At 44.5% G+C, this 23991-nt stretch overlaps 1 protein-coding gene across 1 annotated transcript in view; it reads left to right on the top strand.

Annotated features, from left to right (window-relative positions):
* Nucleotides 1–905: 905 nt before the first annotated feature.
* The window catches only part of LOC110521406 (DENN domain-containing protein 2A), a 53629-nt gene continuing 30543 nt past the window's right edge, over nucleotides 906–23991 (top strand). The window contains exon 1 of the mRNA XM_036968715.1: nucleotides 906–1261. The gene's annotated coding sequence lies outside the window, so the exon portion shown is untranslated. The remainder of the gene's footprint in view (nucleotides 1262–23991) is intronic.

The raw sequence follows: 23991 nt of genomic DNA, 5'->3' as shown, positions 1-23991 counted from the left end.
ACCCAGCGAGACTATAACCACACCAGTGGAGGCTGCTGAGGGGAGGATGGAAGGGTACCAACCACATGGAAACCATGTCTTTGATGTGTTTGATTTCATTCCATTGACTCCATTCCAGCCATTATCGGGAGCTGTCTTCCCCTCAGCAGCCTCCGCTGAACCAAACAAGTAGTTATGTTTTACAGATACAATAAAAATACACTCCTATGCCTTTATTAGCCTTAATTGTCATCAAAATGTCAGACTCACATCTAACTTACATTTTCACTCAATCTGTCTCTCTTTTTTTTCTGAGACAGTGGGAGTCTCATGTGTCAGTCATCTAGTGAGGTAACTATAAACTATCTTTAAAACCATTAATTCACCTGCAATTACTGAATTACTGGAAATCAACCAAAACATTGCCATCCCATGTTAGGGCAGAGGAACAACGGGCCATTTGTAGCTACCAAAACATATTGCATTAAACACATGTTGCTGCTGTGGTTCTATTGGGTGGTTTGTGGACTGGTCACTGGTCAGTAAATAAAAGCTACTATAAGAGATAAAGACAGTGGAGGGCAGGAAAGCCAAGCCCCCACTGTCCCCTCAAAGAGAGGAAGAGAGGCCCTTCAGAGCTTTTAATTGGCTCCCGGAGGAGGCCCTTATTTATGTTTTCAGTTATTCTCAGTTTTGCCCCTTCCTGCTCCATTCCTCCTTTGAGCAGGACACTCCGTTTCCCTGGAAACCAGGGCTTCATTCTCCCAGCCAGCTGCAGATTAGTTCAGCGGTGGGGGGGTTGGGGGTATGGGTTGAGCTGATGATGGAAATGGAGAGGAGGAGGGAGGGAGGTACTATAGGGAGGGAGGGAGGTACTATAGAGAGGGAGGGAGGGGGCCATGAGAGGAGGGGTGGGAAAGTTTGAGAGAGAGAGAGGCAACATCATTGAAAGAGAAGATAGTCCGAGTGAGTGTTTGAGAGAGAATAACTGAAAACATTTAGGCTGAAAGGGGAGGGACTGCCTAGTCCTTTTTCAAACAAGTTTGTGGAGAAACTTGGAGAAGCTCTTTGGCTGCTTGGAAGAAGAGGCAAGGGGCTATGTTAAGTGAGAGAGCAGCTCGGAGGCAGGGGTAGGGGTGTAAAACCGAAGGAGAAAGGGGATAAATGACATTTTGATCTAAAGGAAATCATGCGAGTGAATGCTGCCTCATCCAGTGTCAGATTTCACAAAATGAAAAACCAGTGCAAGAGCACTTCTACAGGGCTCATCCAGCTGAGAAAGGTATGGCAAAATGAGCCTTTAAACAGTGTGTGTTAACTGTGTGTGTATGTGTTTTGGTTTGGGGGGATTTCCTTTTGTACTTTCTGTGAATCTTTTTTTTTTACTATGGGACTGAAACAGTAAAATGCATATTTAAGGTGTATTTATTGTAAGTTTGACTGTTTTGTATATTTTGAACTCCACACACTATGCACAGGTATAGTATCTTTGTGTCGGTTGTATGCGTATATGTCAAATCAAATCAGAAACATTTTCTAAACATTTTCATGGGATTTGTAACAGAATAAAACAGTCAATTGAGTCAATGTGCTGGGGGTACGAGGTAATTGAGGTAATATTATGTACATGTAGGTAGGGGTAAAAGTGACTTGGCAATCAGGACAGATAATAAACAGAGTAGCAGCAGAGTACTGTGTGTGTGTGTGTGTGTGCGTGCGTGCGTGTGTGCGTGTGTGGCGTCAATAAACAGAGTTCAGTGAGTGTGCATAGAGTCAGTGCAAATAAAAAGGGGGTTAATGCAGATGTGGGTGTGTGTGGCTGTGTGCAATGCATGCATGTGAGCTTGTGTGTTTTCACGTGTGCTTTTGTATATGTTTGTACAGTACTTTGATAGTACTTTGACCACCAACATGTAAAGTTCGTATGAGCATGTCAAATTGGGTATCAAATGAAAGCTGTGTCTAATTTTATTTTTTTAATTATTAAGGCATGTATAAAAAAATATATATACAATTTTCCATCCTAGAAATTAAGAATAAGCAAGGGCTTTGATTTCTGGTCAAACAGATGAAAAGGGGGTCTTAGAACACATCTTAGAACACATCTTCCAGAAAAATCATCTTTCTGAAAAACCAATCATAGACGTCTATGTTTCACAAGTTTGGACAGCACAGTACAGTACAGTACAGTACAGTAGAGCACAGTAGAGTACAGTATTGTAAAGAAAAGAAAAGCACAGTATAGTTCAGTACAGTAAAAACAAGTAGTGTATAGTTCAGTACTGTACAGTAGAGTAGAGTGGAGTAGAATTCAGTACAATACACAGTAGAGCACACTAGAGTTGAGTACAATAAAGTACTGTACTGTACTGAACAATACTCTACTTTACTGTACTGTACTGAACTCTACTGTACGAGAGAGAGAGAGCGAGAGAGAGAGAGAGCAAGGGAGCAAGAGAGAGAGCAGTTCAGCCCTGGCTGTGCATCTCATTCTCTCTCTGGAGGAAGAGGTAGCTACTCTGTTGACTTTTCATTAAACCTGTGAAGGTAAGCTCTGGGTAGTATAGCACAAGAGTTTGTTGCGATATAAACTGTTTGGTGGAAACAATGGTGGCTGGAGAAGTAGGGTGAACTGAAGTTAACAATGCTGCTACACAATACAATTACCATAACACCAGTTGGGGGCTTCCTCAAGGAAAGCTGGACTGAATGAAAATATTGGCAGTAGAATGGCCTTACTAAAGAGCTCAGTGACTTTCAACATGGCACCGTCATAGGATGCCACCTTCCCAACAAGTCGGTTCATCAAATTTAATAGAGGTGCCCCGGTCAACTGGAAGTGTTGTTATTGTGAAGTGGAAATGTCTAGGAGCTAAGTGGTGAGTTCCAAACTTTCTCTGGAGGCAAAGTCAGCACAAGAACTGTTCGTTGGGAGCTTCATGAAATGGGTTTCCATGGCCGAGCAGACACACACAAGCCTAAGATCACCATGTGCAATGCCAAGCGTCAGCTGGAATGGTGTAAAGCTCACCACTATTGGAATCTGGGTCCGTGGTAACGCGTTCTCTGGAGTGATGAATCACGCTTCACAATCTGGCAGTCAGATGGACGACTCTGGGTTTGGCGGATGCCAGGAGAGCGCTACCTGCCCCAATGCCTAGGGCCAACTGTAAAGTTTGGTGGAGGAGGAATGATGGTCTGAGACTGTTTTTCATGGTTCGACTTAGGCCCCTTAGTTCCAGTGAAAGGAAATTTTAACATTACAGCATGCAATGACATTCTTGACGATTCTGTTCCTCCAACTTTGTGTCAACAGTTTGGGGAAGGCCCTTTCCTGTTTCAGCATGACAATGCCCCCGTGCACAAAGTGAGGTCCATACAGAAATGGTTTGTTGAGATCGGTGTGGAAGAACTTGACTGGCCTGCACAGAGCCCTGTCCTCAACTCCATCAAAAACCTTTGGGTTGAATTGGAACGCAGACTGTGAGCCAGGCCTAATCGCCCAACGTCAGTGCCTGACCTTTACCTCAATCATGACTAGGTCGGTTAGTGGAAATAAAAGTATAGGGTTTGTCGCTGGCAATACAGTACATATATAAAGAAAAGTAGACGAAAAACGTATTGGTTTGAAAGATGTACGAGAGACATAGAAAGCTATGTGTGATGTCATGGCATACAGTTTACCAGGAACCTCTCCAGAGTTTTTACAGGACTTGCTTTTAAAAGATAGCTATCATTCATAATCTTAAATGGTTTTGACCTCCCCCAGGTCCTCACTAATTCCTACTGCGCAACGTTCCATTTGCTTTTCTATGTTCCTTCATAAACAACTGGATTTTTGTGGGATATTGACAACTGGAGTTCCATCAGACATGTCATGAGTCTTCCCATTGGGCACAGAAGACAATCTAATGTTAAGTTTACGTTGATTCAACCAGTGTGTGCCCAGTGGGTTGCTCTTTTGTGGTCATGATAGCTAGTTTGATATTTCAAAGGTCTTGATTATCTCTTTAGTTAATTCAACCAGGAGTTCTGTACTGCAGGGCACTTTTGTACTGTTTCAAGAGTGCCTTTTGTTCTGTGGTGAGAAGTACTGTAGTCCGTTAGTGAGAGAGAGTCTGTTTTTCTGTTTTGGTTTGTAACATAATATATATATAATTTGCCAGTTAGCAGAAGTTTTTATCCAGAGTGATATACAGTCATGCATGCATTTTAAGTATGGGTCCCAGGAATCAAACCCACTATACTGGCGTTACAAGTGCCATGCTCTACCAACTGAGCTACAGAGGTCATGGTACTAAATTACCTATAATCCTGTAGTAAGTCAGGACTGTTGGGGAGCAAGAACCCCTTATTTGTTGTTATCAGACATACTGCGCTGTTTGATTGGAAGGGCTGTTAACAGTCTCTGGAGTGGAGAAAGAGAATAGCAGGATGACTCTATGTGGCGCAATGCTGCTCGCTGCTTCCCTTTGTAGATTTAGGTTTCCCCAGCCAGACACTTACTCAATCATTCACACACACACACACACACACACACACACACACACACACACACACACACACACACACACACACACACACAGACATAAAACCAAAAGGCAAATGAAAGAGTTCGTGCAGTCTCAAATCCCAGTAGATGTTTGGAGAATGTTTTCTCAATACAGCGACATTGTAAACCTCTTTTTCAAGGAACTCAAAAGACAGATGTTTAATATCGTGTCAACTGTGTCATATGTCACAATTGAATCCTAGCTAGTTTGTGAAACCATCTTGTATTGGATAAATTAATCTCTGTGTATCACATGTGTTGAGTCATAACAGTGCTGGGCCAAAAGTCCTAAATTGTTATCATCGGTGCCCACTGGGACTTCGTCAATGACAGAGCAAGCTGTCTCTTCGCAAGCAGTAGGGTTATGCGATGCATTTATAGTGTGTGTGTGACATATGTGACGTGTCCCCTCTCACCAGAGGTCCATTATTCTGAGTTTAGAACAGTGACAGCAGGTCTTTGAGCAGGACATGGCCATATCGCCCTATTACAGGAACCTACTGGGGCCCACAGACTGCTGCCATGGACAAGCTGCTGTGGTTACCATGGCGACACAGTCCGAATGTGTCCTGCGGTGTTAGTGAAGGAATTCCTGATGTGCTCTGGTGTATTGTCTGAGAGGTAGGGCGAGCCTAAAGCTTTAGTCATTATCACACTAAGGCTTGATCTGTAGCCCACACTCACCATACACATACATGCATGCAGGCATGCACTCACGCATGCACACACACCATCCAAGACCATATCAAAATACTGTCAGGACAGCGTAGCCTGTTAAGTTCCACAGCGACTCAGTGCCTCAGTGCTGTGTTGAAGCATGCAGTAAAAGGAAGACAGACTGTGGCTGTGGGGAAATTGGTGCTGTGATTTCAATTAGATCATTTAACAAGACATGACAGCTAATATCGCTTCCCTGCTGTTTTGTTTGCATAGAGTAACTACAGTGCATTACAGTAGTACTGTAGCGTAGCCTACCAGGGGAAAGAAGGCAGAGTCAGGTAAGTCTGTACAGCACCCTGTTAGATGTGGGGTAGAAGAGCTAACCAGTCATAATGTGGCCCATCCAAACCCCAATGTTGTTGGCTGGCTCTGGGCAACTCTGCAGCCTGTGTGTCTACTGGCAGTGTCTCACACACACATGTGCGGACACACACACACGCACACTTTTTTTCCTGGGCTTCAGTCCCTTTCGCCACCACCGCCACAGAGGGAGAATTAGAGTATTGGGCACGTTCTTGTTTGGAAGGAATGTGTGTGTTTGGAAGCAGAACTGGCAACTCTACCCAGAGGGTCGTTCTCGTGTGGCTACACCGAGGACACAGCTTGTTGACTTTGGCTGCTGTGGCCATGCTCTGCGCTGGGCTCACAGTAAAGGTGGAAAATAATATTATTCCATGTATAATAAAACATGTAGCCTACTTTTGGCTCTCGGTTGTTCCAACTACCACAATTAATGGAATATACCATCTTGTTTGGAGAATAGGGGGCATCTTAAGTTATTATTTTTGACACAATTTGTAGCGCTTTCTATTCCAATGTTTCAGTTAAAAGATCCAAATAAACCAAATATAATGTCAAACTTCTAATTACAGTTTTTTTTTAAAACAGAAAACAGAAACTGTTGAAAAGAATGCTGCTGACAATTACAGATCCACTGTTTGATGAGAATTCAAAGAATGTCTGGAGATTCACCCAGGTGTAACACCTTAATGAGCTTGGCTTTAGTAGTCTAGCCAGTAGACACACACTGCAGATTGGCACCTTTGATCCTGCCTTTGATCGCTTGCAGTGTCTGTCTGTCTCCAACAAGATCACACTACCTGTGGGGAAATGTGGGGGGAAATCGCCAGCAGCATACCACCCTGCGTACCACTGCTGGCTTGCTTCTGAAGCTAAGCAGGGTTGGTCCTGGTCAGTCCTTGGATGGGAGACCAGATGCTGCTGGAAGTGGTGTTGGAGGGCCAGTAGGAGGCACTCTTTCCACTGGTCTAAAAAAATATCCCAATGCCCCAGGGCAGTGATTGGGGACACTGCCCTGTGTAGGGTGCCGTCTCTTGGATGGGACGTTAAACGGGTGTCCTGACTCTCTGAGGTCAATAAAGATCCCATGGCACTTATCGTAAGAGTAGGGGTGTCCTGGCGTCCCGGTGTCCTGGCTAAATTCCCAATCTGACCCTCAAACCATCACGGTCACCTAATAATCCCCAGTTTACAATTGGCTCATTCATCCCCCTCCTCTCCCCTGTAACTATTCCCCATGTTGTTGCTGCAAATGAGAACGTGTTCTCAGTCAACTTACCTGGTAAAATAACGGATAAATAAAACCTGCTGCACAACTATTTTGTTTCAGTTTTCTATGAGCTCTCTTTTGGCTTACACTCTGTGTTGTTTTATTATTTAGGTTTTATCTCTCTTGAGTTCTCTCTTAGCTTATGCTCACAGTTGCCGGGCTTTGGGTGTGTAGGGGTCAAAATCATTTGCTCTGCTGCGCTTTGTCTCCAGAAGACCATTTTCCCAAGCTCTCACCTTGCACCAGCCCTCTGGAAGCAGCCAGGGAATTATAAAAATCGGTTCTGCACAGGCGTGTGGAGTGGGAATGGGATGGGAACAGGAATTCTGCTGGGAATTCTCAGGCAGAACCCCAGAAATGTGGGCGAAATTTGTCAGTGAGCTCATCTGAGGGAGACTGTGGCAAGGAGGAGAAAACTGATCCTGGACCAGAGAACAAGTGAAGAAGTTCCAATGCACCATATACACTGTTGAAGGGATATGCAGGACTATATCAGGTCTAATTGATTGGCCGTAGTGAGAACTAGCAGCAAGGAGTTTATGTCGGTAATGTTCTACTTTCAAAGTAACACAAATAATTTCAAGAGACAACAGTTAATTCTTAATAAAACTTGTTTTTCCATCAGCTGTTTGATCTTGGGTTAGAGTATTGAATAGCACATTTCCTTTGTGGAGCAGTTGGGTCTTCCAACAATAGGTACTAGCATTATCTGAAATATAAGACATGTTTCTCACTCCTCTCATTGTGGTTGAGGGCAGGTGAAACCTCATCTAGCTTCATCGGGTGTGTGAGCTGCATATGTTTTTACCTGTTGCTGCATAGCGTATCCCACCCCTTGTGAAACCTATATCCACAGCCTCAGCTCCACACAGGAAACTCACAGCCAGGAGCACTTCCATAACTTCCAACGCTGCTTTTATTTGGCAAGCCCTTTAGTTAATGACCTGACTGTCACTGGGTGATTTTTTTTTTTTTACAGCCCTATGAACTTTGCACTTTCACTTACATTATAGCTTGATGTATCCACAGCAAAGCACTGTGTTGCGCAATACTTTCTGATTGATGTTGTGGATCTAGAAAAGACAACTCTTGAGTAAGTCTGATGCAGTGAACACAAGAGCAGGAATGGATTAACTAATGCTGCATCAGACAAAGTTGTAGCTTTATTAAGAAGGCCCTGCAGGTTTGGATCAGCTTATGCATGCCGAAGTTGTAGCTAGATGTATTTAGAAAGAAATCTCGGCTCCACTAAAGAACGCTAGAGTTGTAGGCGTAGGCTATTCAGTAGAACAAGGTTGGATCATTTAATATAGGCCAGAGCCTGCTTTACAAGTGCCTTCGTAGCGTTTAGATCATCGTCAGAACCTCTTCTAACGATGTATCTTTAGTAGCCGGGTTGTTTCCCAGAGTCTTCCTTAGTAACGTGGCTCTTAAAAACCTTTGCACTCTTAGAAAAAAGGGTTCCAAAATTGTTCTTTGGCTGTCCCCATAGGAGAACCCGTTTTGGTTCTACATAATGCCCTCTGTAGAAATGGTTTTACATGGAACCCAAAAGGGTTGTACCTGGAACCAAAAACGGTTCTACCTACAAACAAAAAGGGTTCTTCAAAGGGTTCTCCTTTGGGGACAGATTATGAACCAATCAATCAAATCAATCAAATGTATTTATAAAGCGCTTTTTACATTAGCAGATGTCACAAAGTACTTATACAGAAACTCAGTCTAAAACCCCAAAGAGCAAGCAATGCAGATGTAGAAGCACAAGGTTTTAGATAGCACCTCTTTTTCTAAGAGTATATCTGTCTGACTGACTGACGATAACTTCAGAACGAAGTTGACTTCACATACAGTTGAAGTCGGAAGTTAACATGCACTTAGGTCGGAGTCGTTAAAATTTCAACCACTCCACAAATGTATTGTTAACAAACTATAGTTTTGGCAAGTCAGGTAGGACATCTACTTTGTGCATGACACAAGTCATTTTTTCCAACAATTGTTTACAGACAGATTATTTCACTTATAATTCACTGTATCACAATTCCAGTGGGTCAGAAGGTTACATACACTAAGTTGACTGTGCCTTTAAACAGCTTGGAAATTTCCAGAAAATGATGTCATGGCTTTAGAAGCTTCTGATAGGCTAATTGACATAATTTGAGTCAATTGGAGGTGTACCTGTGGATGTATTTCAAGGCCTACCTTCAAACTCGGTGCCTCTGCTTGACATCAGGGGAAAATCTAAAGAAATCAGCCAAGACCTCGGAAAAAAAATTGTAGACCTCCACAAGTCTGGTTCATCCTTGAGAGCAATTTTAAAACGCCTGAAGGTACCACATTCTTCTGTACAAACAACAGTACGCAAGTATAAACACCATGGGACCAAGCAGCTGTCATGCCACTCAGGAAGGAGACGCGTTCTGTTTCCTAGAGATGAACGTACTTTGGTGCGAGAAGTGCAAATCAATCCCAGAACAACAGCAAAGGACCTTGTGAAGATGCTGGCAGAAACAGGTACAAAAGTATCTATATCCAATGTTAAACGAGTCCTATATCGACATAACCTGAAAGGCCGTTCAGCAAGGAAGAAGCCACTGCTCCAAAACCGCCGTAAAAAAAAACAGACTATGGTTTGTAACTGCACATGGGGACAAAGATCGTACTTTTTGGAGAAATGTCCTCTGGTCTGATGAAACAAAAATAGAACTGTTTGGCCATAATGACCATCGTTATGTTTGGAGGAAAAAGAGGGAAGGCGTGCAAGCCGAAGAACACCATCCCAATCGTGAAGCACGGGGGTGGCGACATAATGTTGTGGGGGTGCTTTGCTGCAGGAGGGACTGGTACACTTCACAAAATAGATGGAATCATGGGGCAAGAAGATTATGTGGATATATTGAAGCAACATCTCAAGACATCAGTCAGGAAGTTAAGGTTTGGACGCAAATGGGTCTTTCAAATGGACAATGACCCCAAGCATACTTCCAAAGTTGTGGCTAAATGGCTTAAGGACAACAAAGTCAAGGTTTTGGAGTCGCCATCACAAAGCCCTGACATCAATCCTATAGAAAATGTGTGGGCAGAACTGAAAAAGCGTGTGCGAGCACGGAGGCCTACAAACCTTACACCAGCTCTGTCAGGAGGAATGGGCCAAAATTCACCAAACTTATTGTGGGAAGCTTGTGGAAGGCTGCCCGAAATGTTTGACCCAAGTTAAACAATTTAAAGGCAACGCTACCAAATACTAATTGAGTGTATGTGAACTTCTGATCCACTGGGAATGTGATGAAAGAAATAAAAGCTGAAATTAATCATTCTCTCAACTATTATTCTGACATGTCATATTCTTAAAATAAAGTGGTGATCTTAACTGACCTAAGACAGGGAATTTTTACTCTGATTAAATGTCGGGAATTGTGAAAAACTGAGTTGAAATGTATTTGGCTAAGGTGTATGTAAACCTTCAACTTCAACTGTACAAGTTGTCAAAGTATTTGCAATCATTACCAAAAAGGATAAAAGAAAGGATAAAATTATGCTTAAAATGAAAACCGAAATGACTGCATTTAAATATACATAGGCTACATGGGCCCATATAACCTATTTCAATCATATTGAAATAAACTTTGTGTTCAATCAATTGAGTTCTAGTTTGCGACTAGGCCTGTCATCTTTGCCTCAATGTCTTTCATTATCAAATCAAATGTTATTGGTCACATACACATAGTTAGCAGATGTTATTGCGAGTGTAGCGAAATGCTTATGCTTCTAGATCCGACAGTGCAGCAGTATCTAACAGATAATAACAGGTCAAAAATTCCACAACAAAATCTAATACACACAATCTAGTAAAGGAATGGGATAAGAATATATAAAATAAATGGATGAGCAGTGACAGAGCGGCTAAGATGCAATAGTATAGTATAGTATAGAATATATAGTGAAGGAGACAGTATACAGTATATACATATGAGATGAGTAATGCGAGATATGTAAACATTCTTAAAGTGCCATTATTAAAGTGACTAGGGTTCCATTTATTAAAGTGGCCAATGATATCAAGTCTGTAAGTAGGAAGCCGCCTCTCTGTGCTAGTGATGGCTGTTTAACAATCTGATGGCTTTGAGATAGAAGTTGTTTTTCAATCTCTCAGTCCCAGCTTTGATGCACCTGTACTGACCTCGCCTTCTGGATGGAAGTGGGGTGAACAGGCAGTTGCTCAGGTGGTTATTGTCCTTGATTATCTTTTTTGCCTTCCTGTGACATCGGGTGTTGTAGGTATCCTGGAGGGCAGGTAGTTTTCCCCCGGTGATGCGTTGTGCAGAACGCACCACCCTCTGGAGAGACCTGCGGTTGTGGGCAGTGCAGTTGCCGTACCAGGTGGTAAAACAATTGGATGCTCTCAATTGTGCACCTGTAAAAGTTAGTGATGGTTTTTTAATTCAAGCCACGTTTTTTAAGCCTCCTGAGGTTGAAGAGGCACTGTTGCGCCTTCACCACACTGTCCGTGTGGGTGGACCATTTCAGTTTGTCTGTGATATGTACACCGAGGAACTTAAAACTTTCCACCTTCTCCACTGCTGTCCCATCAATGTGGATAGGGGGGTGCTCCCTTTGTTATTTACTGAAGTCCACGATCATCTCTTGTTTTGTTGACATTGAGTGAGAGGTTATTTTCTTGACACCACACTCCGAGAGCCCTCACCTCCTCCCTGTAGGCCGTCTCGTCGTTGTTGGTAATCAAGCCTACCACTGTTGTGTCATATGCAATCTTGATGATTGAGTTGGAGGCGTGCGAGGCCACGCATTCATGGGTGAACAGAGAGTACAGGAGGAGGATGAGAACGCACCCTTGTGGGGCCCCAGTGTTGAGGATCAGCGGAGATGTTGTTTCCTACCTTCATCACCTGTCAGGAAGTCCAGGACTCAATTGCACAGGGTGGGGTTGAGTTTTGAGGGTTCTATACTATTGAATGCTGAGCTGTAGTCAATGAACAGCATTCTTACATAGGTATTGCTCTTGTCCAGATGGGATAGGGCAGTGTGCAGTGGAATGGTGATTGCATCGTCTGTGGACCTATTGGAGAGGTAAGCAAATTGAAGTGGGTCTAGGGTGACAGGTAGGGTGGAGGTAATATGATCCTTGACTAGTCTCTCAAAGCACGTCATGATGACAGAAGTGAGTGCTACGGGGCGATAGTCATTTAGTTCAGTTACCTTTGCTTTCTTGGGAATGATGGTGGCCATCTTGAAGCATGTGGGGAAAGGCAGACTGGGATATGGATTGATTGAATATGTCCGTAAACACCAGCCAGCCAGCTGGTCTGCGCATGCTCTGAGGACGCGGCTAGGGATGCCGTCTGGGCCGGCAGCCTTGCGAGGGTTAACATGTGTAAATGTTTTACTCACGTTGGCCACAGAGAAGGAGTGCCCACAGTCTTTGGTAGTGGATCAGTGGCACTGTATTATCCTCAAAACGGGCAAAGAAGGTGTTTGTTTGTCTGGAAGCAAGACGTCGATGTCCACGACGGGGCTGGTTTTCTGTTTGTAATCCGTGATTGTCTGTAGACCCTGCCACATATACGTCTCGTGTTTGAGCTGTTGAATTGCGACTCCACTTGGACTCAATACTGACACTTTGCTTGTTTGATTGCCTTATGGAGGGAATAACTACACTGTTTGTATTCAGCCATATTCCCAGTTGTCTTGCCATGATTAAATGCAGTGGAACGTGCTTTCAGTTTAGCACGAATGCTGCCATCCACCCACAGTTTCTAGTTAGGGAAGGTTTTAATAGTCACAGTGGGTACAACATCTCCTATAGACTTCCTTATAAACTCGCTCACCGAGTCAGCATATACTTCATTGTTATTCTCTGAGGCTACCCTAAACACATCCCAGTCCACGTGATCGAAACAATCTTGAAGCGTGGAATCCGATTGGTCAGACCAGCATTGGATAGACCTAAGCGCGGTGCTTCCTGTTTTAGTTTCTGCCTATATTAAGGGAGCAACAAGATGGCGTCATGATCAGATTTGCCAAAAAGAGGGCTGGGGTGGGCCTTGTATGCATCGTGGAAGTTAGAGTGTGTTACTCGCTCGTGTACTGCGTTCGATATGCTGATAGAATTTAGGGAGCCTTATTCTCAAATTAGTTCTCAAATTAAAATCCCCAGCTACAATAAATGCAGCCTCAGGATATATGGTTTCCAGTTTGCATAAAGTCCAGTGAAGTTCCTTGAGGACCGTCTTTGTCTTGGTTTGAGGGTGGATATACACTGCTGTGACAATAACCGAGGAGAGTTCTCTTAGGAGATAATACGGTAGGCATTTGATTGTGAGGAATTCTAGGTCAGGTGAACAAAAGGACTTCAGTTTCTGTATGTTTTTACGATTACACCATCGTAACAATCATCGTCGTTAATCATGAAACATATAACCCCACCCTTCTTACCGGAGAGATGTATATTCAGATTTTTGTCTTAGCGAATTAAACATTTTTTTTGCTGAATTCCTGGGGGCAAAAAAAATCCCTTCCTGGCCAGTTTTGGCCTGCGGGCTGCCTGTTTTCGACCCTTGCTCTAGAAGCTGATATATCATCAGTCTTGTGGAATAATTCTAATGTTATTAAGGTAAGATTTGAATAGAGAAAGCTGACCCGAGAGCAGCGCTGCTTTTCTTTCGATCCTATCACATATATCGTCTAACAACGCACTTAGCGAACATTCTTTCTATGTGCTTGTTTGGGAAACACTCTAAACACGCTCTGGTACATTATAACCCTTAAATTACATTGCAACTGGGAAACGAGGGCCAGATTTGTAGCTAACTAGATGTACTCAGTAGAGCAGGCTTTGGGATTGGCTGGCATTGGTTGTGGTCAGTGGAGCCAGGAGGGTAATTGATAGCAGATTGGGATGAGTGAGGAGCAGCAACATGCAGAAGTCTCTGCCTGCAAGGAGGAGGGGAATACAGGCCTGTAGAGGAGGGGATGGAGGGAGTGTGTAGGAGTGTGATCCAGATGGGTTGAATAGGGATTGTTTACTTCTCTGCTTCTCTCTCTCACCAATTCATCTTCCTCTCCTTCTCTTGTTTTCTCTTCCATTCTCTTGCTATTCTCTGTTCTGTCTCTTTTCCCTTGTTCTGTTCCTCTTGTCACCTCTCCTCTTCTCCTCTGCTCTCAAGGTTACTCTTTCCATTTGGGATGGGGGTTTGAAATGATTTCACTATTCGAAAAGTATAATTCATTTTCGTCTGATATCTGGATATTCAAAATAGATGTGTTTTTATAAACATAGCTAAGTTTTTAACCTGAGCACTGCTGCACGAGGGAGAGGCTGGTGACCTATTGCTGCAGCTGGCAGTGGTTATATAGGGTGGTGTGTGTAGCGAGCTGACGGAGGGAGAACCAAGACTAGCAAACTTTGCCACAACCAAGACTAGCTAACTTGTATCCACCACAATGTTATTTGTCATCTCATATAGCATTGCCTGTCTTAACTGGAGTACATTAGACAGGCTAGCTAGCTAAGCTAACCAACTATAGCTATTTAGGCTAAATGAGGCCACATGCTGTGCTTTCTCCCCAAACCCATTCAGATAGCCTACTCCTTCTCATTTTGCTAACTTTTAATTCCATAATTTTATTCCATCGGTGCATTGCATTAGTGAACTCTCACTTCACTTGCTACACATTGAGCGTCTTTGCCACGTTGATTGGCAAACATAAACAAATCAAATCAAAGAAAAGTTTTTTATCACGTGTGCGAATACAGTGAAATGCTTACTTACTGGCTCTAACCAATAGTGCAAAAAAGGTATTAGGTGAACAATAGGTAGGTAAAGAAATAAACCAACAGTAAAAGACAGGCTATATACAGTAGTGAGGCTATAAACGTAGGCTACATACACACACCGGTTAGTCAGGCTGATTGAGGTAGTATGTACATGTAGATATGGTTAAAGTGACTATGCGTATATGATGAACAGAGAGTAGCTGTAGCATAGAAGAGGGGTTGGTGGGTGGCGGGTGGCGGGACAAAATGCAGATAGCCCGGTTAGTCAATATGTGGGAGCACTGGGTGATCGGCCCAACTGAGGTAGTATGTACATGAATATATAGTTAAAGTGACTATGCATATATGATAAACAGAGAGTAGCAGCAGTGTAAAATGAGGGGTTGGGAGGGCACACAATGCAAATAGTCCAGGTAGCCATTTGATTACCTGTTCAGGAGTCTTATGGCTTGGGGGTAAAAACTGTTGAGAAGCCTTTTTGTCCTATACTTGGCACTCCGGTATCGCTTGCCATGTGGTAGTAGAGAGAACAGTCTATGACTGGGGTGGCTGGGGTCTTTGACAATTTTAAGGCCTTCCTCTCACACCGCCTGGTGTAGAGGTCCTGGATGGCAGGCAGCTTAGCCCCAGTGATGTATTGGGCCGTATGCACTACCCTCTGTAGTGCCTTGCGGTCAGATGCCGAGCAATTGCCGTACCAGGCAGTGATGCAACCAGTCAGGATGCTCTCGATGTTGCAGCTGTAGAACCTTTTGAGGATCTCAGGACCCATGCCAAATATTTTTTGTCTCCTGAGCCCTCTTCACGACTGTCTTGGTGTGTTTGGTCCATTCTAGGTTGTTGTTGATGTGGACACCACGAAACTTGAAGCTCTCACATACACTTGGTTAGCAGATGTTAATGCGAATGTAGCGAAATGCTTGTGCAGGCAGGTTGCCTTTGTGTTCTTGAGCACAAGGACTATGGTGGTCTGCTTGAAACATGTTGGTATTACAGACTCAATCAGGGACATGTTGAAAATGTCAGGGAAGACACCTGCCAGTTGGTCAGCACATGCCCGGAACACACGTCCTGGTAATCTGTCTGTCCCCGCAGCCTTGTGTATGTTGACCTGTTTAAAGGTTTTACTCACGTCGGCTATGAAGAGCGTGATCACACAGTCGTCCTGAACAGCTGATGCTCTCATGCATGCTTCAGTGTTGCTTGCCTCGAAGCGAGCATAGAAGTGATTTAGCTCGCCTGGTAGGCTCGTGTCACTGGGCAGCTCGCGGCTGTGCTTCCCTTTGTAGTCTGTAATAGTTTGCAAGCCCTGCCACATAAGACAAGTGTCAGAGCCGGAGTAGTATGATTCAATCTTAGCCCTGTATTGACGCTTTGCCTGTTTGATGGTTCGTCGCAGGGCAGAGCAGGATTTCTTGTAAGCTTCCGGGTTAGAGTCCCGCACCTTGAAAGCGGCAGCTCTACCCTTTAGCTCAGTGCGAATGTTGCCTGTAATCCATGGCTTCTGATTGGGGTATGTACGTACAGTCACTGTGGGGATGACGTCCTCGATGCGCTTATTGATAAAACTAGTGACTGATGTGATGTACTCCTCAATGCCATCGGAAGAATCCCGGAACATGTTCCACTCTGTGCTAGCAAAACAGTCCTGTAGTGCAGCATCTGCTTCATCTGACCACTTTTTTATAGACTGAGTCACTGGTGCTTCCTGCTTTAATCTTTGCTTGTAAGCAGGAATCAGGAGGATAGAGTTGTGGTCAGATTTACCAAATGGAGAGCGAGGGAGAGCTTTGTACACGTCTCTGTGTGTGGAGTACAGGTGATCTAAAAATGTTTCCCCCTCTGGTTGTTTCCCCCTCTGGTTGCACATTTAACATGTTGATGTTACCGACAAGCTACACGGCAGTTGGCTATCGGTCTTTTTATGGTTTGCATCGTGCACATCATAAAACTACATTGAAAAGTTTGCTTTATGAAATGAATCATTAGAAATGCCATGGTACATTTTTTTATTTTTTTATTTCACCTTAATTTAACCAGGTAGGCCAGTTGAGAACAAGTTCTCATTTACAACTGAGACCTGGCCAAGATAAAGCAAAGCAGTGAGACAACAACATCAACACAGAGTTACACATGGGAAAAACAAACGTACAGTCAATAACACAATATAAAAAATCTGTATACAGTGTGTGCAAATGTAATAAGATTAGGGAGATAAGACAATTAATAAGCCATAGTAGCGAAATAATTACAATTTAGCATTAACACTGGAATGATAGATGTGCAGATGATGAGGTGCAAGTAGAGAGAGCAAAAAAATAACAACATGGGGATGAGGTAGTTGGGTGGGCTATTTGCAGATGGGCTATGTACAGGTGCAATGATCGGTAAGCTGCTCTGACAGCTGATGCTTAAAGTTAATGAGGGAGATATAAGTCTCTAGCTTTCCGTTCCAGTCATTGGCAGCAGAGAACTGTAAGGAAAGGCGGCCAAAGGATGTGTTGGCTTTGGGGATGACCAGTGAAATATACCTGATGTATATCATTGTATGTAACAATGTAACATCAAATTTAATTTAGAAAATGCCTTTTCAGTGTTAAAATCAGGTTAAAATAGGCCTATAATAGGCTAGAATTTTTTTTCTCGCAAAGAATTATGTTCACACAAAAATGAATACTGTCCGTTCAGATATTCTAATATTGTAAGAACTGTACACATCCCTACTTTCTATACTTAGGACCAAGGAGTAGAGTTGAGCCCACACCAGTTTCTTCTTCTTCTTTTCTCTGCTTATCAGACCATGGTGTCAGTAACTTCACCCTCTGCATCTGGAGCCTAGTCTTTAAGCACATTGTTAGCCTGCTAGCCGCACCATTTGCAGCGCCAGTCAGATGTGGAATGGGCTGCACTAGGAATAGAAGAGAAGCCCTTACTATTAAAAGCCTGTTACGGTTTCCTGGCTGATAACTGTGGGGTTTTCTGCACATTTACAAGCTCAGCTTTGACAGGTGGAGAGGAATCAGGCCTTTTTCATTGACCATGGAACCGCCTTCTGTATCCTTGTGGAGAGCAGAGCAGAGGAACTGTCCCATTTGTCAAAAGAGGTCTCTGGGTTCTTACAGTGGGAGTTTATCTGCCTACACCATAGTGAGTGGGATGGCGAGGGCACAGGAAGTAGTGCTCTTAACCCACATCCTGTCATCCACACTTCCTCTCTGTCTAGGTGTCTGTCATCAAAAAACACAAGGACAAACAAAACAATACATGGCTTCTGAAATGGCAGAGTCTCTGGGGTTATGGCTGTTCATTATAATTACTCTATATCCTGTGAGGTTGGCTATTGGGGACCCAATGTGGTAATATTTCATTCACTCTTGCAGTTTTTTTGTGGGGTAGACACTAGACACCCTTATCTTATAAGGGACTACTTACAGCTTTATGCAGGTAGCCTAGTGGTTAGAGTGTTGGGCTAGTAACTGAATGGTTGCTGGATCAAATCCCTGAGCTGACAAGGTAAAAATCTGTTGTTCTGCCCCTGAGCAAGGCAGTTAACCCACTGTGCCGTGGATGTCGATTATGGCAGCCCCCTGTACCTCTCTGATTCAGAGGTTTTGGGTTAAATGTGGAAGACACATTTCAGTTGAATGCATTCAGTTGAACAACTGACTTGGTATATCCCTTATACAATAACAATACATGTGGTACTGGGTGTGAAAAATGCACGTCAATGTTATTTTTAGATTGGATTGAAACATTGTATTGTTTGTGCTATCCCCTTGAGTTCCTGTCTCATTCTGTGGCGAACCTAGTTCTGTTTCTGTCTGCTGTCCATCCTTTAACATTGGCTAACAATGGAGGGAGGGGGCAGGGGCGACAGGACTGAGCAGAGGTGCGCCATGCTAGGGGGTGTCCCGCTGGGCCTGGGATGGGACATGAGCAGTGGAGAGTGTGTGTGTGTGTGTGTGTGTGTGTGTGTGTGTGTGTGTCCTCTGTGTTCCCTTGGGTTGCCTAATAGGGATGTTTACTACATCCAGCTAGGAAATGCAGGGATGGTTGGAGAGAGGTAGATGGCAAGGGAGAGAGAGAGAGGGGGGGGGCGGGAGGGAGAGGGAGCAAGGGAAAGGGTAACGGGATAAAAGAGTGAGAGGGGAAGGACAGGGAGAGAGAAGTCCAGAGGCCTGTTGCACTTACGGTCGACCTGCTTGGCTGCTAGCCAGACCTCTGCTATGGAATCGGCTTGGGAAAGAGGCTGGGGCCCTGGACAGGACAGGCCGTAGAGAGGGGGAGGAGGGGAGAGAGGCTGGGGCCCTGGACAGGACAGGCCGTAGAGAGGGGGAGGAGGGGAGAGAGGCTGGGGCCCTGGACAAGACAGGCCATAGAGAGGGGGAGGAGGGGAGAGAGGCTGGGGCCCTGGACAGGACAGGCCGTAGAGAGGGGGAGGAGGGGAGAGAGGCTGGGGCCCTGGACAGGACAGGCCGTAGAGAGGGGGAGGAGGGGAGAGAGGCTGGGGCCCTGGACAGGACAGGCCGTAGAGAGGGGGAGGAGGGGAGAGAGGCTGGGGCCCTGGACAGGACAGGCCGTAGAGAGGGGGAGGAGGGGAGAGAGCGAGACTGACTGAAATTCCATTGTTTATTTGCCCACCCCCTCTTCCTTCACTCTCTCATACAGCCTTCACCTTCACCAGCCTCTTTCCCCACTCTCTTCCCTCTCTCCCCCCTCTCATGATTCTCTGTCAGACTGAAGCAGGTCAAGTCAGCATGTGATCCGGTGAAATCCCCAGCACATCATTTGAACTGGCACATCGTGTCATATCTTTTCTGTGATCCTGCAGGGCTGACAGCAAATTGGCTGAGCATTACCTCTGGCATACTCTTGTTCAAGGAGTAGTTCCTTCAGAGTAAAAAGAAAGACAGGATTAGAAATCCCTCCATCCCTCCCACATACACCCCATCATATTGCTTTCCTACAGCGAAGGAAAGGGATGGGAAGAAAGAAAGAAAATAATGTTTGCAAAGTTCACTGTTCCACAGAGAGATTGCTAAATGTGAAGTGGTGAGTTAAATTGATTGCAGACGAGGCTTTAGCATGTGTTTAAAAAAAACACATTGTGTGAGGATGGATACGGCCCTACACAGAGAGAGAGAGAGAGAGAGAGAGAGAGAGCGAAAAAAAACTGCAAATCTCTTCTGCAGTTTTGAGCAGCTCTCTCCGTCTGGCTCTGCTGCTCTGCTACTGTAGTCCGTCTCCTTGGGGCAGCAATTAGAGTTCAACCACTATAGTGAATCATCATCCAAGGACAGTCCCTCTTTGGTGTAGCGGCCCTTCTGGCTAGCTGGGATATCTGGGGCCTTGTCCTTTTTAGGTATGTGGAAATTACTGAGCGCTCCCCTATTCTGGAGGCTCCCTGAGAAGAGAGGTGATGTCATGGTGTTAGTTCCTACGGGACAGGACGGTCAGTAGGATGAAATCTTTATGTGAAGCAGCTGTGAGGAGCGCCAGGCAGGCCTCCAGAGCTCTAAGACACTGGCCATGCAGATAAAACTGACAACACTACTCACAATAGCGAGACCTATCACTGGCAATATTACTGACAACTCCACTGACCACTTCAAGACTTCACACTGACAACAGAACTGACAACAGCGAGACTCAATACTGTCAACAGAACTTACAACAGCAAGACTCAACACTGACAACGGAACTGAAAACAGCAAGACTCAACACTGACAACAGAACTGACAACAGCAAGACTCAGCACTGACAACAGCAGAACTCAGCACTGACAACAGAACAGACAACAGCAAGACTCATCACTGACAACAGCAGCACTCAGCACTGACAACAGCAGAACTCAGCACTGACAACAGCAGAACTCAGCACTGACAACAGCAGAACTCAGCACTGACAACAGCAAGACTCAGCACTGACAACAGCAGAACTCAGCACTGACAATAGCAGAACTCAGCACTGACAACAGCAAGACTCAGCACTGACAACAGCAGAACTCAGCACTGACAACAGAACAGACAACAGCAAGACTCCACTCTGACAACAGAACAGACAACAGCAAGACTCAGCACTGACAACAACATAACTAACAACAGCAAGACTCAACACTGACAACAGAACAGACAACAGCAAGACTCAACACTGACAACAGAACTAACAACAGCAAGACTCAACACTGACAACAGAACTAACAACAGCAAGACTCAACACTGACAACAGAACTAACAACAGCAAGACTCAACACTGACAACAGAACTAAAAACAGCAAGACTCAACACTGACAACAGAACTAAAAACAGCAAGACTCAACACTGACAACAGAACTAACAACAGCAAGACTCAACACTGGACCTTTTATTTATGTATTTTTATTTAACTAGGCAAGTCAGTTAAGAACAAATTCTTATTTACAATGACAGCCTAGGAACAGTGGGTTAACTGCCTTGTTCAGGGGCAAAACGACAGATTTTTACCTTGTCAGCTCGGGGATTCAATCTAGCAACCTTTAGGCTAGTGGCCCAACGCTCTAACCACTAGGCTACCTGCCGCCCATCAGCACTGACACTGAACATCCCTTCAGGGACCTTCTAGATCATTTCACTGACATCACCAGAGCTCATCACATCAAGTCATAAATGCTGATTCCACACCAATAAACACACCAGTCATACTGGCACTGACAAAATCACTGACAAGCCCATGGCAAACGCACTCAGATTCCTATCAGCGGATGGATGGTCACTGCATCTGGAGGCAGCTCCAGTGACATAAACAACACAGGAGTGAGCCTAATAGGAAACTGCAGGGGGTTGGAGTAACGTAAGGGATGTAAGACAAGGAAGATTGTGTGTGAATGTTAATATTGGGACGTAAGGTCACAGATAACGTGTATTTAGTATGTATGTACAGTGCCAGTCAAAGGTTTGGAAACACCTACTCATTCAAGAGTTTTTCTTCATTTGTACTATTTTCTACATTGTAAAATAATATCGAAGACATAAAAACTATGACATAACACATGTTATAACCAAAAAAGTGTTAAACAAATCAAAATATATTTTATATTTGAGATTCTTCAAAGTAGCCACCCTTTGCCTTGATAACATCTTTGCACACTCTTTGTATTCTCTCAACCAGCTTCATGATTTAGTCACCTGGAATTCATTTAATTTCCTTGTTAAATTTTTTTGGGGGGAATTTCTTTCCTTAATGCATTTGAGCCAATCAGTTGTGCAAGGTAGGGGTGGTAAACAGAAGAGAGCCCTATTTGGTAAAAGACCAAGTCCATATTATGGCAAGAACAGCTCAAATTTGGGGCTCCCGAGTTGCACAGTGGTCTAAGACACTGCATCTCAGTGCAAAGGCATCATTGCAGTACCTGGTTTGAATCTAGGCTGCATCACATCTGGCTGTGATTGGGAGTCCCATAGGGTGGTGCACAATTGGCCCAGCATCGTCCGGGTTTGGTAAAGTAGGGGGTAGGATGTCATTGTAAATAAGAATTTGTTCTTAACTGAATTGTCTGGTTAAATAAAAAGAAAAGTTGTTATGCAACTGATGGGTCCTGATACCCTGCTGCTGACCCTATCTCTCCCCTCTATTGCTCCAATGAATTTAGTTACCACGGTAACAGCCCGGGCACCAATGCAACGTCCTGGCAACACAGATTTACAACATTATTAGGTATGGATTCACTGCCTGTCACATTCAGAGTGAAGGGGAGTTTCATATGGAGCTGCCTGCTAATGCCAGGTTTGATGACTCATTCAGAAACCTGGAGCCTGTAATGGTCAACATGAGTTACACTCAACATTCAACTCAACAATAAAGTGTTCCTCAGGGTCCATGGAACAGGTTCAACTGTAGGGAATACTGTGCTTTAGTGAGCCAAACAGAACTCATAGAACAGCACTTTGTGTTCTCACCCTGGGGCTCCAAACAATGAATGAGAGCTGAAACCCTCAACTTTTTCACAGTGTAACGTTATACTCATAATATTCTTCACAATATCTACTTTCCTTCCCTCTTTCCTCTCTCTCTCCCTCCATTTACTCTCTCCTCCCCCCTGTTCGCCTCCTCTGTGATGCTCACCCCCCTCTTGCTGACCCAGAAAACAAATTAAATGTAAAACTACACATTTTTCTGAGGCTACATACATTCTTCTTATGTCCCCTCCCCCCACCCCCGTCCACTGGATTTCTATTCTGAATTTTTTCCTGTTTGGTTTCAGTAGAGAAAAAAGAGGCAGAGAGAGAAGAGAGGGAAGGGGGAAAAAATGTTGATGTTTCCCCTCAAACATGTAACCAGCGCTTAGCTCACAGCTGAAAATAATTTGGGCCTGCAGGCTGGCAGGCGAGGGGCTGAAACAAACCTCCTCCTCTCTCTCTGGGGGCTAGCCCAGTACTGCTCCAACAGATACCAGAGAGTGGGAGAAAGGGAGGAGAGAGGGAGGGAGGAGTAGAGAGAGAAAGAGAAACTGAAAGAGAGACAGAGAGATAAACCTCTTAACCGTAAGCAAGTACATTTTATCAGCCAAAAGCATAATTTCTCCACAGTGTCAAGTTATAATTACACACTTAAGTGAAAAAAACAACAACCCGTGAGCTGTGCAGTTTCAAAGCGCTGGACAGACCCACTGGGCCAATTACACAGTTGACTCAGCCAAGGAATAGTTCAGCTAGTCAACAACGTAATTCAGCCAAATTGTGGCATATTTTCTTCCTTGACTTGTTCAGCTGTTCTGGGGACAGCAATGTGTGGAATTTGACCCGACTGGGGAGGCAATCGCTGCATACTGAAGGTTGGGGATGGATGGCAGCAGGGTTAGCTGATGCATATTTATTGGGGGTTGAAGGAGCGTTTGTTGGAGTGGGCAGTGCTCAGGAAATGTTTAACGGCCCATGGATGCCTTGAAGCCCTCTAGCACATCTGGTCACACACACACGCGCAATCCCCTATCTGTTGGACGCTGTTTTTCCAGCTACGTGTGTGTGTGTGTGTGTGTCCATCCAGCTGTCTGTCTGTCCGTCTACCCGCCTGTCTGTCTGTCAGCGTTTACTCACACCAGACAGGAAGACAAAGTGCTAACAGGCGTATGCCCAGGCTCGTCCCCTGCCATGTTAACACCTGGGTCAAATCAGGGGCCGAGACCTGGGGCCAAATTCAAGCCAGGTCGCTTTATCAGTGTTTATGGGCCTAGTTGTTGAGTGCTCTGCTTTGGCCAGGTCCCAAATAGCACCCTATTCATAATTCCCTATGTAATGCACTACTGTTGATCAGGACCCATAGGACTCTGGTCAAAACTAGTGCACTATATAGGGAATATGCTGCCGTTTAGGACACATCCCCAGTCTGCATTGGGACTGGGAG

Source organism: Oncorhynchus mykiss, chromosome 30 (assembly GCF_013265735.2).
Source record: "Oncorhynchus mykiss isolate Arlee chromosome 30, USDA_OmykA_1.1, whole genome shotgun sequence".
NCBI classification, from domain to species: domain Eukaryota; kingdom Metazoa; phylum Chordata; class Actinopteri; order Salmoniformes; family Salmonidae; genus Oncorhynchus; species Oncorhynchus mykiss.
The sequence above is the reverse complement of the archived record's forward strand: the minus strand, read 5'-3'. Positions and strand labels throughout refer to the sequence as shown.